Source organism: Cervus canadensis, chromosome 12 (assembly GCF_019320065.1).
Source record: "Cervus canadensis isolate Bull #8, Minnesota chromosome 12, ASM1932006v1, whole genome shotgun sequence".
Taxonomy (NCBI): Eukaryota; Metazoa; Chordata; class Mammalia; order Artiodactyla; family Cervidae; genus Cervus; species Cervus canadensis.
In genome coordinates, this window is record NC_057397.1 from 270,107 (window position 1) to 287,751 (window position 17,645).

General features: G+C 44.9%; 1 protein-coding gene across 4 annotated transcripts in view; it reads right to left on the reverse strand.

The window, feature by feature from the left end:
- The window catches only part of CYRIB (CYFIP related Rac1 interactor B), a 148,394-nt gene that overhangs the window by 74,839 nt on the left and 55,910 nt on the right, over window positions 1-17,645 (reverse strand). Inside the window, exon 1 of one of the 4 annotated variants that reach the window (XM_043484501.1) lies at window positions 11,240-11,320. The exons of the other annotated variants lie outside the window; for them this stretch is intronic. The gene's annotated coding sequence lies outside the window, so the exon portion shown is untranslated. Of the gene's footprint in view, window positions 1-11,239; window positions 11,321-17,645 lie in introns of those variants that run through there. 4 annotated transcript variants of the gene reach the window in all.

Sequence of the window (17,645 nt, forward strand, 5' to 3'; positions counted from 1 at the left end):
CCACCTCAGAGGCTGCCAACCCCAGGCCACATACTGTGACTATCGCTTCAACACACTGCTCTATAAACAAAAAGAAGCAGCTTTAGTTTAACTACACTCACATTTTAATACAGGAAGTCCCGCTAACCGAAGACTATTTCCAAAACACTTCAGCCTCTCAGTTTTAGGCATCAACCTACTTGTACCCAGTAGGAACTCAGAACTAGTGCCAACATAACTAGCAGATTATTTTACATTTCCAAGTCTAAATTCATGTATACTTTAAGGCAAACGAATGGAATACATGAAGCTGATTTCTCTGTACTTTCAAAAACAACTTGGTAAATATACTTACTTAATATCAGAACACATTAAATATTTAAATCAGAAGAAGTTCAAATGTAACAATCTTCAGCAAGGAAAATCAGCTTTCAGTACTCCACAAGAATGCTTGTTTACAGAAAATAACTGAAAAGGACAACTTACAAATTCCAAGTTGATAAAATGGAGCCCTACTACTTAACAACAAAACAAATATGAAAACTGTAAGTTTAAGCCTCTCTCCAACTAACTAACTAGCCTCTCACTCTCCTATAACTACACTATCTCAAAATCTAAAGAAAAGGAAGCCTCACTTACAAACACTGTGTTTGCGACCCAACCTGGCAGGGAGTAAGAACATAATTACAGGGCTGCGCTTCAAGCCAAACTTCAACTTTTTCTGGCTGTGTGTTCTTAAGCAATCATATCTACCTCTCAGATCCTCCGTTTCTTCATCCGTGATAGTGAAGATCACCTACGACTCGGTTTTGGGGGAGGTTTTTAAAATTAAGTTTAATAATATTTGGGCTTCCCTTGTGGCTCAGCTGGTAAAGAATCTGCCTGCAATGCGGGAGATCTGGGTTCAATCCCTGGGTTGGGAAGATCCCCTGGAGAAGGGAAAGGCTACCCACTCCAGTATTCTGGCCTAGAGAATTCCATACAGTCCTTGGGGTTGCAAAGAGTTGGACACGACTGAGCAACTTGCACTTTCACTTAATAATATTTGTGACTGTGTGTGCAAGTTGCTCAGTCGTGTCTGACTCTTTGCAACCCCATGGACTATATAGTCCATGGAATTCTCCAGGCCAGGATACTGGAGTGGGTAACCTTTCCCTTCTCCAGGGGATCTTCCCAACCCAGCAAATGAACCCAGGTCTCCCCCACTGTGGACAGATTCTTTGGGCTCCAAATATTTTGTGAAGCTCTTAGCAAACATTCTGTCACACTAGAAGCACAAAACAAGTACATAAAATAACATCAGTGCTAGTGATACCACTTTGTCTAACCCTATCAGTGATGGAAATGTCATCAGAATTTGTCACACATAGGATATTCAGGGGGTGGAAGTAGCATATACAGTTGGGGGGCGTAGGGAAGGTTTCACTTTTCAAAAATCGAACATATTAACAAAAACAAACAAAAAATAAATACACCACCCTTGCAGCAGAAAGCGAAGAAGAACTAAAGAGCCTCTTGATGAAAGTGAAAGAGGAGAGTGAAAAAGCTGGCTTAGAACTCAACATTCAAAAAACTAAGATTATCGTATCCCATCACTTCATGGCAAATAGATAGGAAAACAATGGAAACAGTGACAGACTTTATTTTCTCAGGCTCCAAAATCACCGCAGATGGTGACTGCAGCCATGAAATTAAAAGACCTTACACCTTGAAAGAAAAGCTATGACCAACCTATACAGCATATTAAAAAGCAGAGACATTACTTTGCTGACAAAGGTCCATCTAGTCACAGCTATGGTTTTTCCAGTAGTCATGTATGGATGTGAGAGTTGGGCCATAAAGAAAGCTGAGCCCCGAAGAATTGATGCTTTTGAACTGTAGAGTTGGAGAAGACTCTTGAGAGTCCCTTGGACTGCAAGGAGATCCAAACGGTCCATCCTAAAGGAAATCAGTCCTGAATATTCATTGGAAGGACTGATGCTGAAGCTCTGATACTTTGGCCACCTGATACAAAGAACTGGCTCACTGCAAAAGATCTTGATGCTGGGAAAGATTGAAGGCAGGAGGAGAAGAGGATAACAGAGGATGAGATGGTTGGATGGCATCACTGACTCAATGGACATGAGTTCGAGCAAGCTCTGGGAGTTTGTAATGGACAGGAAGGCCTGGTGTGCTGCAGTCCATGGAGTCGCCAAGAGTTAGACACAACTGAGTGACTGAACTGAACTGTAATACAATTTGATATAAACAAAAGCCAAGTAACCCCACTCCCTGCATCAATCTACAACAGTTTTCTCACATTTCACTTTAACATTCCTGAAATCCTTAAAGATCACAAGTAATTTTTTCCCCCAAATCAAAAGGTATCTGAACATGTTACACATTACTTTTAAGTAAATGTTATTGGTTAGCAACTTACCTTGGGGGAAATTAACCATGAAAGTCATTGCATAGCGGTTTGCCCTCAAAAACAGGTCAAGCAAATGAACAGCAACAAATATACATATTGTGTTCTTACTACATGTCAGCTACCTCTCTAAAGTCAGATTTACTGAAATGCAATTTACATATATTGGGAAACAATTTTCTATAGGCCTGTGTTTTCAACGTGCTGCAAGCAGAGGTACTCACTGTCTTTTTGCTCTGGACCATATTTTTAAGGACATCTGTGGAGCAAACAGCCTTGAGAGATAAAGACAGTGACTGCCTCTAGAGCAAAGGACAGGCATGCTTACTGCTCACGACAAAAGATGTGGGTTCCCTAGATGAAGGGCTTCTCTCCATTAACACGGGCCACTATTGGTACCCGAGGATCAGGAAATTATGAGATTACAAATGCTGACGCTCTGGCTACTGCTAGCAGTATTCCTGAGAGGAATCAACCAGCCTTCAGCTCGTACACAGGAGACTCCCGTCTTCTACCAGCATCCATGAAGATGTGGCAGGGAAACTTACGAGCCTGCAAACAGGATAAGATCTCAGGTCGTCATGGTTCCGGACAGTCTTGGCAACATGAATGGGATACTGACAGAGCCAGGACTCAGAGAGAGGATAAAGGTCCCTGAGGGCAGAGTTCTGGGAAATGAGAAGACACACTGGAATCTGAGAGTGATTCTAGTGGTGGGTGGAGAGAAGGCAGGAGTGAGAATCCACTGTCCTGTTAACGAAAGGAGTTGGATTCATGTTTAGAACTGGGCAGTGAGCAGCGGGATCGAAATCGGGCACTGAAATGATGACTTGGTTGTTGCTCACTCTCCCCTGGGCTGGCAGAGGAAGGGATGTCATGACAATGGGCAAACAAGTCCTGTGTCTCCAGGTGAATAGCTGTGACTGCTGAGTCAGAGTCCCCAAAGCTAAAACAGACTGTGTAAGTAAAGACTACCTTGCTGAAAATAAAGAGCTTTGGATGATGGACCGAAAAGAAGTTCCTTTGGCAGAATTACAAGGAAATGACCAAAAGTGAACGCAAAGCCTTGACTACTGGTACAGAGTTGCTCTCTGCTACATGCCCCCTTCTCTCTCCTCTCTATTCCTCCTCCCAAACTCCTCTGCTTTACAGAGGAAAATAACAAGGGATAGGGCTGAGGTCTCCCTGACCCCAGAAAACCACACATACCCCTCAGAAGCTGGCGGCTCTCTTGGATACAGACACCGACGTGGTCACTCTCCGATCTCACCCCACACCCAGATTCAGTGAGTAGGGGTGTGGGCAGCATTTACAGTAGGGAAGGGAAATGCAGTGACTTGTGGCTGAGGCTCTCTGGGCCCAATTCAAAGTCCTCCTGTTGTTGCCTCTACATCCATCCTACGGTACAGATGAACTTCCCCATCCTGTAAGTCCCAGAGGGGACTCTCCCAATCAGGAAGGGTTGCATGCAGCAAAGTGCTAGCACCTTTGGGGCTCCACAGCCCTAAGAACCATTTCTGGTGACAAGTCTCTGTGACTCATGATTTTACTGACTGGAGCCTCTGATAAAGGTGCCACCTGGAGTGCCCCTGGGCGGAAGGACTCTTCCGCCTCCCTGAACAGCTATCAGGCCCACTGCTTTTGTTGAGCAGCTGGCTGCTGGGCTCCTGTGGAAACTGACAGCCTGACTCAGGGAGGCCTCGTAAGCTCCAGTCTGATGCTTCTACTCTGGCGTGGGTCAGCTCGTACTCAACGACTACGAATATGCAGAGTCAACTGAAAATGTGTATTTGAGAATATATCTGGATTGCCTTAGCTCCACAACATCTCAACTTTACCTGAAAAAGAGGTGGAGAGCCCTCTGGGGAAACTCATCCTCTACTTTACCACTGGACACAAAGTTATGGGCCCAAGGGAGCCCACATCCATAAACCCTGTATTGCCAGACCATCCCCTGTCAGTACTTGAGCACTGATCACTATCAGTTCTTTCATGGACTTTAGCAAAACCCTCTGAACTTGCTCAACTATATTCAGTCTTACTTTACCTTCATTCCATTCTCCAAAAGTTTTGAGAACAATCTTTTGATAAGATAAATGAGTATTTCTCACCCCCTTTAAAGTCCTATAATGGCTTACCGTGGCCTTTGGTCCAAACTGCCCTGAACCTGTTAACATGACCCAGTCAGCCAGCCTCACAGCACACTTCCTGTCCACCCCTTTCCCACATCTCCTTCATGCCCTGCAGTACTGCCACACAGAACCAGCAGCTGTTTCTGAGACACACAGGATTCTTCTCATCTCCAGGCTTTGGCCTCTCCTCCTTCCTGTGTCCATGCGTTTCTCCTCTTGCCAGACTGACTAATGGTCCACTCTTCAGATCTCAGTTTAGATGGCATTACAAGATGGGTGTTTATCCTAGCTCATAAGATTAGGTACCTACTAAATTCATACTGTCTATTCTCCTCCGTCTTTGCTTCTCCTGTTAAAAAGGGACCACTAACATTTTATTCACTGTAGTATAACCCTGCTTATGTGCTCAATAACTATTTGAGTAATCAATAGCAATAATATACCATGTACTGTCCCAGGTGTCAAAGAAATAAAACAAAACAAAACAAAAAAAATATTAATGATCATTCAACTTAAAAATGCATCACTTCAATAAAATTACATTCTTCCTCCCCTATTATGCTGCACTGAAATAAATACAAAAATCTCACAACAGTGTTGGGAGGCAAGTAGCAAGGATAGTATTATTCATATCTTACAGATGATCCAAGAATATTAACACTATCAGGAAAAAGCAAATCAGCACTTAAATGAAATGTTTTTGTCCATACATACTAAAATTTTACCTGGAGACCCTACCAATAAGAGAACAAGTCAAGAACTCCCTGGCATCCAGTGGTTAGGACTCCAGGCTTTCACTGCTGATGGCCTGGGTTTGATCCCCAGTTGGGGAACTCAGATCCCACAAGCCCTGTGGCGTAGCCAAAAAAAGAGCCCAAGTCAACAAACTACAAAAGTCCACCTCAAGATGGAGCCGATCTCCGTTTCCATTTAAATTAGTGCCTTTAATTCTCCATTACCCACATTAAGAACAGAAAAATGTCATGAACAATCCCAAATATAGAAATACAGCAAGCATTGCTATAAACAAAACTAGTGGAAGTGATGGAATTCCAGCTGAGCTCTTTCAAATCCTAGAAGATATGTTATTAAAGTGCTGCACTCAATATGCCAGCAAATTTGGAAAACTCAGCAGTGGCCACAGGACTGAAAAAGGTCAGTTAACATTCCAATCCCAAAGAAGGGCAATGCCAAAGCATGTTCAGACTAACGTACAACTGTGCTCATTTCACACTGCTAGCAAGGCGATGCTCAAAATCCTTCAAGTTAGGCTTTAGCAGTACGTGAACCAAGAACTTCCAAATGTTCAAGGTGGATTTAGAAAAGGCAAAGAAACCAGAGATCAAATTGCCAACATTCACTGGATCACAGAAAAAGCAAGAGCGTTCCAGAAAAACATCTACTTCTGCTTCACTAACTATACTAAAGCCTTTGACTGTGTGAATCACAACAAACTGTGGAAATTCTTAGAGACGGGAATACTAGACCACCTTACCTGTCTCCTGAGAAATGTGTATGCAGGCCAAATAGTAACAGAACCAGACATGGAACAACGGACTGGTTCCAAATTGGGAAAGGAGTATGTCAAGGCTGTATATTGTCACCCTGCTTATTTAACTTATATGCAGAGTACATCACATGACATGCTGGGCTGGATGAATCACAAGCTGGAGTCCAGACTGCAGAGAAATATATTAACAATCTCAGATATGCAGATGATACCATTCTAATGACAAAAAGCAAAGAGGAACTAAAGAGCATCTTGATAATGGTGAAAGAGAAGAGTGAAAAAGCTGGCTTAAAACTCAAAATTCAAAAAACTAAGATCACAGCATCCAGTCCCATCACTTTATGGCAAATAGGGGGAAAAGTGCAAACAGTGACAGATATTTTCTTTTTCTGGGCTCCAAAATCACTGCAGATGGTAACTGCAGGCATGAAATTAAAGACACTTGTTCTTTGAAAGGAAAACTATGACAAACCTAGACAGCATGTTAAAAAGCAGAGATATCACTTTGCCAGCAAAGGTCCACACAGTCAAAGTTATGGTTTTTCCAACAGCCATTGCACAGATGTGAGAGATGGACCATAAAGAAAGCTGAGTGCTGGAGAATGGATGCTTTGGAATTGTGGTGCTGGAGAAGACTCTTGAGAGTCCCTTGGAAAGCAAGGAGATCAAATCAGTTCATCTTAAAGGAAATCAACCATGAATATTCACTGGAATGACTGAAGCTTAACAGGGTTAGGGTTAACCTATTGGAAGCTCCAATGCGTTGGCCACCTGATGCGAAGAGCTGGTTCACTGGAAAAGACGCTGATGCTGGAAAGACTGAGTCCACAGGCAGAAGGGGACAGCAGAGCGTGAGGCGGCTGGACAGCATCACCGACCCAGTGGACAGCCGTCTACGCCAACTCCAGGAGAGACGGGAAGGGCAGGGAAGCCTGGCGAGCTGCAGTCCCAGGGGCCACAGAGTCACACACAACTCAGCGACTGAAGAGCAACAACAATCCCAAGTAATAATATCTGGGAATATTCTTTTCTGGTGTTTTCTGAAACTGACCTCAGTATTCAGTGCAATTTGGATTATCTGAGAACATGCCAATTTATGACTAAGACAAGGATTTGGGGGCACAGTGTAGACAGACACAGTGAAAGGTGTCTATCAGTTTAGACTTAGCACAGAGCTGACATAATGCACTGACTAGAACACATCCGGTAGAGATCACTCACAGGCAGAAAGTGACTGTTAGAGGACCGAAAGCTTCAGAGCGCTGTACACAACAGCACCGGGGCATCACCTTTCCAAAACAAACTAAAACAGCTACTAAAATACATCTCTGCATTAGGTCTTCTACTGAAATAAAATCGCCCAGTGTCTTTGAAAACAGTCATTCTCACCCATGGTACGTACCACAATCAGGATGTGGGGCATGTCACAAGAAATGGCTTACAGTTAAAGGATCAAAATTCTAAGAATGATTTCCTTGTTTATAAAATTTTACAAATGTCACTCATTTGCATTCCAGTATACTTGTGTGAATGGGAGAGGGGTGAAGCTACAGCCAGTGGACAGGAAATTATAATCCTGTATATGCCCACAGTAACTCAGACCATAAACAATCTGCCTGCAGTGCAGGGGACCTGGGTTGGATCCCTGAGTCGGGAAGATCCCCTGGAGAAGGGAATGGCAACCCACACCAGTATTCTTGCCTGGAGAATCCCATGGACAGAGAAGCCTGGTGGGCTGGAGAATCCCATGGATAGAGGAGCCTGGTGGGCTATAGTCCATGAGGTTGAAAAGAGTCAGACACGACTGAGCAACTGACATGTAACATATATGCTCACAGACAGTAGAGAAGAGTGAACATTATCCATCCTGTGTGGCAGGTGAAAAACGTTTGGAGACTTGCTGTTTTAAGTATGCCTTCTAAATATATAACGTAAAATACAGGACCTCAAATCAGTACTCTGAAATAATTTTAGTGAAGACTACAAGTCACAAAGGCCTGCATTGAAATGCCAGCCTTCTTGATCCTACTTGGGCAAGTACTTGGACAAGTAACCTAAGCAGCTTGAGCCTTACTTTGCTAATGCTACTTAAGAATTAACTAGGAATTAACCTACACCTTGCACAGTTGTATAGAGAACGTGGCACAGAGGTGTTCACTATTACAGAGTAACAATTAGGAGCGGAGACCCAGTCCTCTGTCTCTGTGTCCCTTCAGTTACCTAACCTTAGCTTCCTAGTCTATAATACCATCACCTATTAGAATTAGGGTGCTGTAGAGATTAAATGTCTTACAACACTGCCTGGCAAGTAGCACACACTAGCTACGTGTTAGTTACTATTAACATCATTATCACCACCACTGAAACATTAAGTAAACATTGCCACATTATCAGATTCATTATTTTCTACTATATGAAAAAATGCTCCTTGAAAATTAACCTTATTTAGTGAACTGATTATAATATAGGATGAACTTACACACTCAAGAATTTTTACACTGATTTTTAGAAACTTTAAATATACAAGAAATTATCTGAATTACCATTGGTCATGAATGTTGACAAGATACATACATCAAATATCCATTTTCAGTGAACATATCCCTTCAGGGAACTAAAGCATATCACAAACTGACATGTCTATTGTAGTTTCTCCCGAAAGATTTCAAAGCAGTTTAAAATAATTATATATAGCAATTCTCAAAACTTATAAGTTACCCGAGAAAATTGCATCTGAGAGCAATCAACATCTTTCTCTAAAACTTTTGCTACATAATTACAAAATGTTACAGTCTAACTGTTGCAAACCTGCCATTCATTCAATTAGTCAGAACACTGACTGCATATCAGCTGTGCAGGGGCAGGCACTGTGCTAAACCCTGTTACATAGTAACAGAAAGGCAAGACCACAGTAACAGTGGGGCCACCAACACTGTGATTAAATGTTTGTGAAATTTTGTTTTCCTTAAACAGTGAAAAGAGTAAATTATATGTTCTAACCGTGGAGTGCATCAATAGTTAATGAGTTAAGTAACCTCATAAAAGTGACAGCACAGTATTTTCCCCGAGGAGACTAGGATTAAATGAAATAGGCATCCGTCTCTACTGCTCAATTACTAAGTAAAGGTAAATGACCACTTTAAATGAGTCAAATAACCTCAAGAATGACACTATTTTTCACCCATTTGAAGGAGAAAGTTTAGAGAAAATCTTAAGTTAGCTGTTACATGTCACTTGTAATCTATCAGAAATAAAGTACATTCACTCAGTTTCACTCAGCATCTGAAACTGAATTTTTGCTGGGGTGACTAGGGTCAATTTACTAATCATGCCTTCCTTTGATCAACCATTTTTTCTTAGGAGAGAAAAATCTAGCCTTAATGCAATTATCAAACAATCTAGAATTCATACTTGTTATCCTACATTTTACAAAACAAGTTTTTTCTCAAGTAGGTACCTGTTAAAGTTTTAAAGAATTTAACATATATATTACCCAGCAAATTTGCTCTGCCAAAAAAAAAATGCAATCTTGACTCCAAGTTAAGTAATCTTAGTGCTTCAAGTGATTATCCAAAACCTGAAAGTGGACAAACAGCCAACCACCTTTTTAGTACCTACCTCTCCAGAAGAAAGGGCTGTTAAGACAAATGCTTTTAATATTGACAGCAATTGTATCAAACTGACACGCAGGAAGGTGCACTTCAGGATTAAGTACCTTCCTTGGAGTTCATTATTATGAACTATGAATGTCACATTAGAAAAACCGCTGTCATTTCATTTTATGAATGCTGAATCAGGCAGTTTTAGTTAACTGCAACACTTTACAAACAGGCTATCAAATAAGCCCCAATTACCAAGTTGTTCCAGACACAGAGCTTCTGTTTCTATTATTAAGTGTAATTAAAGAATTAAAAGGATCCGTTTATTTTTCTTGATACATTAGTCTAAAACGATCTGCAATAAGTCTCTGAACACCCAAGTGACTGAAATTCCTTGAGCAGTACAAAACACTCCTCTGGAATGTCAGTCTTCCAAACGGCAACTATAAGAACACACAACTGATACACATTCTCCACATTACACATGAAGGAGTAAAAAGATTTCAAACTCAGTACATTTACAGGAGGGAGGGGAGAAAAAGTGAAAACAAATGCCCCAAATCTTTGTCTTCTCCAGAATGGCATTTTGTAGCACTGCAAGAATTCAGGCATTTCATCAGTATTCTTTCTGCACACTGGGGGACATTCAGTAACTGCTGGTGACAGATGAGCCGAGAAGAAGCTTCACCAACAAACAGTATTAACAGGTAATGTTGCAAATCAGTCATGGAACAGCGGGAGAAGGAATGTGGAGGAGTTGAAGAGTAACAATCTTCGGCCAAATTTTACATTCAGAGCAAATCAATCACACACTCCTCCAGGAAAAAAAAAAAGAGAGATATTTGGTGTGACCCAGAATAACCATGAGGACAACACACACACACACACACACACAGAGCAAGTGCCAAGTCCACTACAGTTTGACAGTCATGCATTTGGATAATTATAGTAGAAACGTGTGTTTTGGAAACACAGCTTAAGACCACACCCTAGGACCGAGAACCGGGACTTTAAATGCTAAGGATCTGCGGTCCATGCAGCACCTGAATCGGACGGTATCGTGGCACAGGTGGAAGCGGTCGGGGCACCAAGTTCAAGGCAGGGGACCAGGAGGGCCGCGTGTCCGGGCGAGGCATGGCGGAGTCCGAGGGAGAAGGGGGTGTGGATCCGGGGATCGGCACCGGGAGGGAAGGCGGCCGCTGGGAGGGAAGGACGTGGGAGCTCCGGGTCGGGGGGCGACCGTAGACGCGGGAGGGGAAGCGCCCGGAGCCAAAGGCCACGGGCGGAGGCAGGACTGGGCACGGGAGGGGGCGGCGAGCACGCGCGGGGAGACGCGAGGGGAAGGAGGCAGGGGCGGAGAAAGGCAGAGCCGAATGAATGAGCGCCGGGGCGGCCCGGGGCGCGGAGGAAGGGCCCGGAGCGCCAGCGGAGATGCCGCCGCAGCGCCAGGGGTGGGCGCCGGGGCGGGCCCCCGGCGACGGGGGGGGGGGGGGACTGAGGAAGCCCCGCGCCGGGCCCACCGCGCCCGCCTCTCCGCCAAAATGGGGTCGCGGAGAGACGAGCCAGGGGTGTGAGAGAAGCGGGGAAAAGAGGAAAAAAATAAACCACTCACCCTCCGCGCGAGCCTCCAGGCGCTCTCTCTCAGCCCCGTTCCTCCGCCCTCCTTGAGCCGCGGCGGCGGCTCCTCAGCGGCGCTAGGGGGAGCCCCGGGCCCGGAGCGGGGCAGCGACGGCGGCTGCGGCCGGACCGGGAAGCCCTCCGCACCTGCCCCTGTGGCGGAGCCGCGACGAGCCAGGCGGCGGCGGCAGCGGCGGCAGTGGCTCCTCCGAGCGGGGAGGGCAAATGACCCGGATGTACAGGGTAACGGCGAGGAGGGGGAGGGGGGAATGCCAGGAAGTGAGCGCCGCGGACCTGTCCGGCCGTGCGCATGCGCCGCGCGCCCGCCCCGCAAGGTAAACCCAGTCTTCCTTCCCCGCCCCCTTTGCTCCCGCCCCTCCCCTAGGGGGCGGGGCGAGGCCGGAGACAGGTGGTCTGGAGGGCTCCGCGAGGAGAGGAAGGGGGCGCGGCTACCTTCTCCGCTACCCCGCCCTCCTTAAAGGGGCAGCACCTTAAAGGCCGAGATGGCTTCTGAGTGGACCCGCGTCTTGCAGCCTTCTCATTTTACAGATGGAAAAACTGAGGCTCAGAGGTGACAGTGACCTGCCTCAGGTCAATAAGCTCAGAAAAGGCAGAAACTGGAACTCGAGACTCGCAGATCTGGACTCTGCTGAACCCATCAAAGCCGCCACATCCCATCACCGCCCCCCTACACGTGGGTGGGTGGGCACGCCTTTCCTCCAGGTGCTGACTGAGACTCAAACTCCCGGATACTACAGATGAGCTTGGCAGGCTCCCCAGGGCCAAGAGGTACACCGTTACCTCCTGCGATGGTATCGTGGAGACGCCCTTGGGAGGTGTTAAATAATCAGTCTGAGAACAGAAATCAGGCGCCACTTGAGACTTGCATGGTGCTACACATAGCACTTTCAGATAAATGAGACTCTGTTCTGGGGTCTGGTCTGGGTAACGTTATCTGATGGACAGAGAAGTTGGATGTGGTAGAGGGCACAGCTTCTTCATTTTCCCCAAATTCCCCTTTCACTCTGAACATAAATGTTCCCTCTTTACTTACAAAACAAGAACATCCCATCTAGCTAGCTCATCCTAATCCTGTTATGAAACTCTCACATTTTTTTTCATTAATGCCAGAGTGTAAATGATCACATCTCCCAGGGATATTTTCAATTTGACTGCTAAGCAGATAGTAACTATGAAGGTAAATGGTTCTAAATATTTTGAGGTCAAGATCCCTACTGAAGATCCCATAAAAGTATGCACTTTTCTCTCCAGGGAAATGCGTACAGGCACACAAACTTGAACACAGTTTCAGGAGATTTTTGGATCCAGGAAGCCTATCTATGAAACCCTGATTATGAAACCTTGTTCTAGTCAAATAGGTAAGATCCCAGTAGTGATCTGGGCCTTACCACAGGTAGCCAAGCAAACACTCCTTGCCCCAGATATAGAAGGCAGCCCTTAACCTTATGTAGGTTTCTGTCTTCCTCTTGGGTTACATGGAGACCAAGTGATATTGGCCATATTACAAAGAAATGTGGCAAGAGCGTCATGGAGAGAGTAGGTGCCTTTATCAAGGCACATACTAAGGGCAAGAGTCCTAGGCCTCCGACTTTTACCCTGATTATCACACTTAAGGGTGATTTGGGGGTCTTACACTGTATCCATCATAACCTTCATCAATTTCAATGGAACACAGGGCGCTGATGTTTTGCAAACACTGATGCTAACAGAACAGTCTCCACAATCCAAGAACTCTGACCCATTTGTCTGATACATGAACACCTACTCTTAAATAACTCTGACCCATGTCAACCCACCGTCCTCTATTTGAACCAGAGAAAGAGTTCTTAGACCTGCTCAGTCCCTTAGATACAAGCTGCCAGCAACCACACACCTGGAACCAAGTCTCCCCTGGAGAGCAGAAGGAATCTCATCTGTAATATCCTCAACACGTGAACATCAACTTTAGCTTGAGTATCTCCAATTATGTGGAGCTCATTATCCTCTAATTGAGAGGAGCCTCCTTTTTTAATTAATTATTTTGGCCTCACTCCACAGCATGTGGAATTTTCTCAAATGGGGACTGAACCCTCACCTCTGCAGTGGAAGCAGGGACCACTGGACCACAAAGGAAGTCCTAGGAGCCTCTTCTTTTACACTGATCAGAAATCTGATGTCCATCAACTGTCATTCATTGGTCCGAATTTTATTTCTGGAAAGAGACATAGACATGATGCTGGCCTGGAGGAGCTTACAGGCCAGCAAAGAAAACAATCCATTTGATGAGTGGTAACTGTAAAATAGAGGATGAGTCCCATGAGGAGGATAAATTGCTTTTTTCAGAGACACCTTTCTCCTTATCAGCCGTACACCTGTTCCTGACCTGTGTAAGCTCTGCCACTATCCCATGTGAGAGGTCCTGGAAGAGGGGACAGAAAACAAAAGCCTAGGAGAAATAATGAATTTACTCTTCCATGACCCCTTCTTCATCCTTCTGCATAAATGTAATCACATTCCAGCTGTGGTCAAAGTCTCAGGTTGGGGAAAAAAAAAAAGGATGCAAAAAAAAAAGATGTTTACATAAAAGCACTAGGCTCTAATGATGATTTAACCATGGTGGCTTGTTAGCATTTTTTTTTTTTTTTTTGAATTCTTAGTATATGTGTCAGGCACCGTACTAAAAGCCCTTGGCTTGCATTTCCGCTTTTGCTTTTCACAAATTCAGTCACTGAGTCATTCAATCAACACAGTTTTGCCCCTCTGCTGTGTCCCAGGCACCATGCTAAGGGTTTAGGGTGAAGTCAGTAAGTCACGTGGTTCCTGTCCTGGAAGGGCTCAACGCTCACTAAAGGGAAGGGCTGTAACCCCACAATTACAACACGGCATGATTCGTTGTAATTTTGGAGGGTGGAGCAACTAACCCTCCCTGTGAAGGCTTCAGAGAGGATGAGCTTGGTCTTGAAGAGACAGGGGAAGGGCCAAGAAGAAAAGTCACATGGGCAGAGGAAGGGGAGCTCATGACATGCTTGGGGGGAGAAGACTGGGTGGTTGGAAAGGACCTCCTCAAACACCATCCTAAAGAGTCTGAACTTGCCTCCTGAAGGCAACCACCAGTAAATAAAAGCTTCTAAGCAAGGGAGAGACAAAATCAGATGTGTTTTATATCACGATCACTCTGACCACAGTGTCCAATGTGGACTACAGTGGGAGAGAGAGTGGAGACCAGCAGACCACAGAAGCTGCTGCGAGGTCCAGGTGAGACATAATAAGAGCCTGTTCTGGGAAACTGGCAGTGGAGAGAAACAGTGGACACCAGAATTGAGATATTTACTGATGTATTATAGAATCTACACATGTTTGTGACTAGTAGAATTTAGGGGAAGAAAAAGCAGGAGCTGTGGGTCATGACCCTGCAGTTCCTAGCTTCAGAGATTAATCTGACAGTGACGCCATCCAATCCCAAAACCTTTCCAGGTTTCATTCCTATTCTCTTCCACCTTTATCCATGTAAATGAACACTGCTTCAGTTGGTATCTTCAGATATGTGCAACTACCTCCTAATATCTTTTCCTATTTTTCCAGGCACATTTATCACTTTAAGGCTGCAGAATATTTCATCATGTTGAAATAGCTCTGTTTCCTTTCAGTCGCTGAAGGTCCACACCCTGCACGCCTGGTTCACCCTGGACTCATTTAACTCTGGGCATTTTGCAAAGGATGAGTTGGGCGAGGAAAGGGAGCCTTTAGGTGAAGAGTATTGGAAAAGCATAGCCTCAAGGGCCAGGAAAGCTGCAAATCTCATGGGAGACGCTTGGGCAACCCTATCGCTTGTGGAAATTACAGAGCTGTCGAAAAGAATCTATCGACCATGGGAATCCTAATGTCTACTCTCTATGGCAAACCTAGACAGTGTATTAAAAAGCAGAGACATTACTTTGTTGACAAAGTCTGTATAGTCAAAGCTATGATTTTACCAGTAGTCGCGTACAGATGTGAGAGTTGGACCATAAAGAAGGCTGGGCATCAAAGAATTGATGTTTTCGAACTGTGGTGTGGAGAAGACTCTTGAGAGTCCCTTGGACAACAAGGAAGTGAAACCAGTCAATCCTAAAGGAAATCAACCCTGAATATTCATTGGAAGGACTGATGCTGAAGCTGAAGCTCCAATACTTTGGCCACCTGATGCAAAGAGCAGACTCACTGGAAAAGACCCTGATGCTGGGAAGGATTGAGGACAGGAGGAGAAGGAGGTGACAGAGGATGAGATGGTTGGATGGCATCACGGACTCAATGGACATAAGTCTGAGCAAATTCCAGCAGACAGTGAAGGACAGGGAAGCCTGGTGTGCGGCAATTCCATGGAGTCGCAAAGAGTCGGACATGACTTGGTGACTAAACAACAACAAGAGTTCTCTATGGCCTAATCCATCTCATCCATCCACTCCTTCATTCATTATTCCCTCTTGGAGCAATGCATTCTTGTGAACCACTAGGCACTAAAGCAGAGCTAAAAGCACCAGAGAGCTGTGGATTTAGCCCTGCCAGGGTTTGAAGCCTGTCCTACAACCTTCACAAGTTAATCTCAGAACCTCAGTTTCCCCACAATTTGTTCTAAAAATTAGATAAAATTTGTTCAGTACTTGGGACAGAATTAAGCCCACACTAAGTTCAATAATTATTTTCAGTCTTGGTTCCTTCCCTCTGCCTCCTGGGCTCCCAGCAATTTCCTCCGTTTCTGAGCATACCTACAGGTGACAGGGCACATGCTCGAGTTCAGAGCCTGAATCTCCCAGGGTGAAGCAGGGCACTCACCTCCTCTCTCTAACCTTCCATTTCCCTTCTGTGAAATGGACATAAAAACGTACTCACGGGAATGTTTCGATGCTCTTATAAATGCTGTATAGGAAAATCTCCTTGGACTTAAAGACCAAACCAGTCCATCCTAGAGGAAATCAACCCTGAATATTCACTGGAAGGACTGATGCTGAAGCTGAAGTTCCAATACTTTGGCCACCTGATGCCAAGAGCCAACTCATTGGAAGAGACCCTGATGCTGGGAAAGATTGAAGGCAAGAGGAGAAGGGGATGACAGAGAACAAGATGGCTGGATGGCATCACTGACTCAATGGACATGAATCTGAGCAAGCTCCAGCAGATGGTGAAGGGCAGGGAAGCCTGGCGTGCTGCAGTCCATGGGGTCACAAAGAGTCAGGCACGACTGAAGGACTGATCAAAAACAGGAAAATGAGTTCAAAAAACCCGAAAGTACTCTGTCATTACTACTACTGCTGTTATAGAATAGCCATCACTGTTTTCTTGGCTTCTCCCCACTAAAAAAAAATGATGACCTTAGCATAAGTTCCATGGATTTTAATCGATGAGTCAAAGGATCTGAACCCTGCTATGGTTCTTGATTTGTGTGCTCCAGTGGCTCTTAGAGAGGATTCCGTGAATAGCTGCTGCCACTGTTAACTCAAATACACCATCCAGTATGTTTAAGCACCAAGATTATAGCTTTTGTTGACTCTGTATCGAGTCTTTGTCCTTAATCTAACTTTCAGGGACTTCTCTCAACTGCTCTCCTCCTCCTCTTTGAGGAATCAGTGAATACTGAATCCCTGAACAAAGAGCCACCTTCCCAGATATTCCCACCACGACCCAGGCTGAGGATGAAGACTCAAGGGTCCTGCCGTACAGAGACGAGAGTCCACCCAATGGGTGGGTTTAATGAATACAGAAGAGGACGGGGAAGGCAGCCTGGGAATTCCTGAGCAGGGCTCAAAGCCTGTCCAGCGTGAAGGATGACATCAGAGCTGCTCCTCAAAAAGAACCAAAGAACAGACTCAACAGTTCAAACCCATTACATTCCTATGATTTAGCAAAACATTAACCGATCTCTCAGAGGCCATAAAGTTGTCCGTACGGCCACATGCCCCCAGAGTTACAAGGTGTATCCCTGGGCCTCCTCACATTTCCAAGTGTAACACAGTGTCATACGTGGGCAGCTGCAGTTCAAGTTTCACCAGCCCTCTGAGTGACCCGCAGGAAGGCAGCATCTGCTGGCCCCTCCCTACGCCCTGAATACACTTGCCACGTAGCTGCGTCTCAGCCTCCTCTAGGGTCACTCCTCAAAGTGGTCCTTCCATTCCTTCCTAAAGTCGACCTTCCCTTCCATATTCCCTCGTATGTCACTGGCTTTTTTTCCCCCTTCTAGCACTTACTACAACTGCAATTTTTTTTTATTTTTGAGCTTAAAAATATATTTTAAATTAAAAAAAAAAAGACTTTCAACACAATGTCAGCTCAGTGAAGGCAGAGGCCAAGGCTACCCTGCCCACTCCTACACCTGTCACTGTGCCCACCTAGCTCCTAAAGATCTCGATAAATATGTTAAATGATTT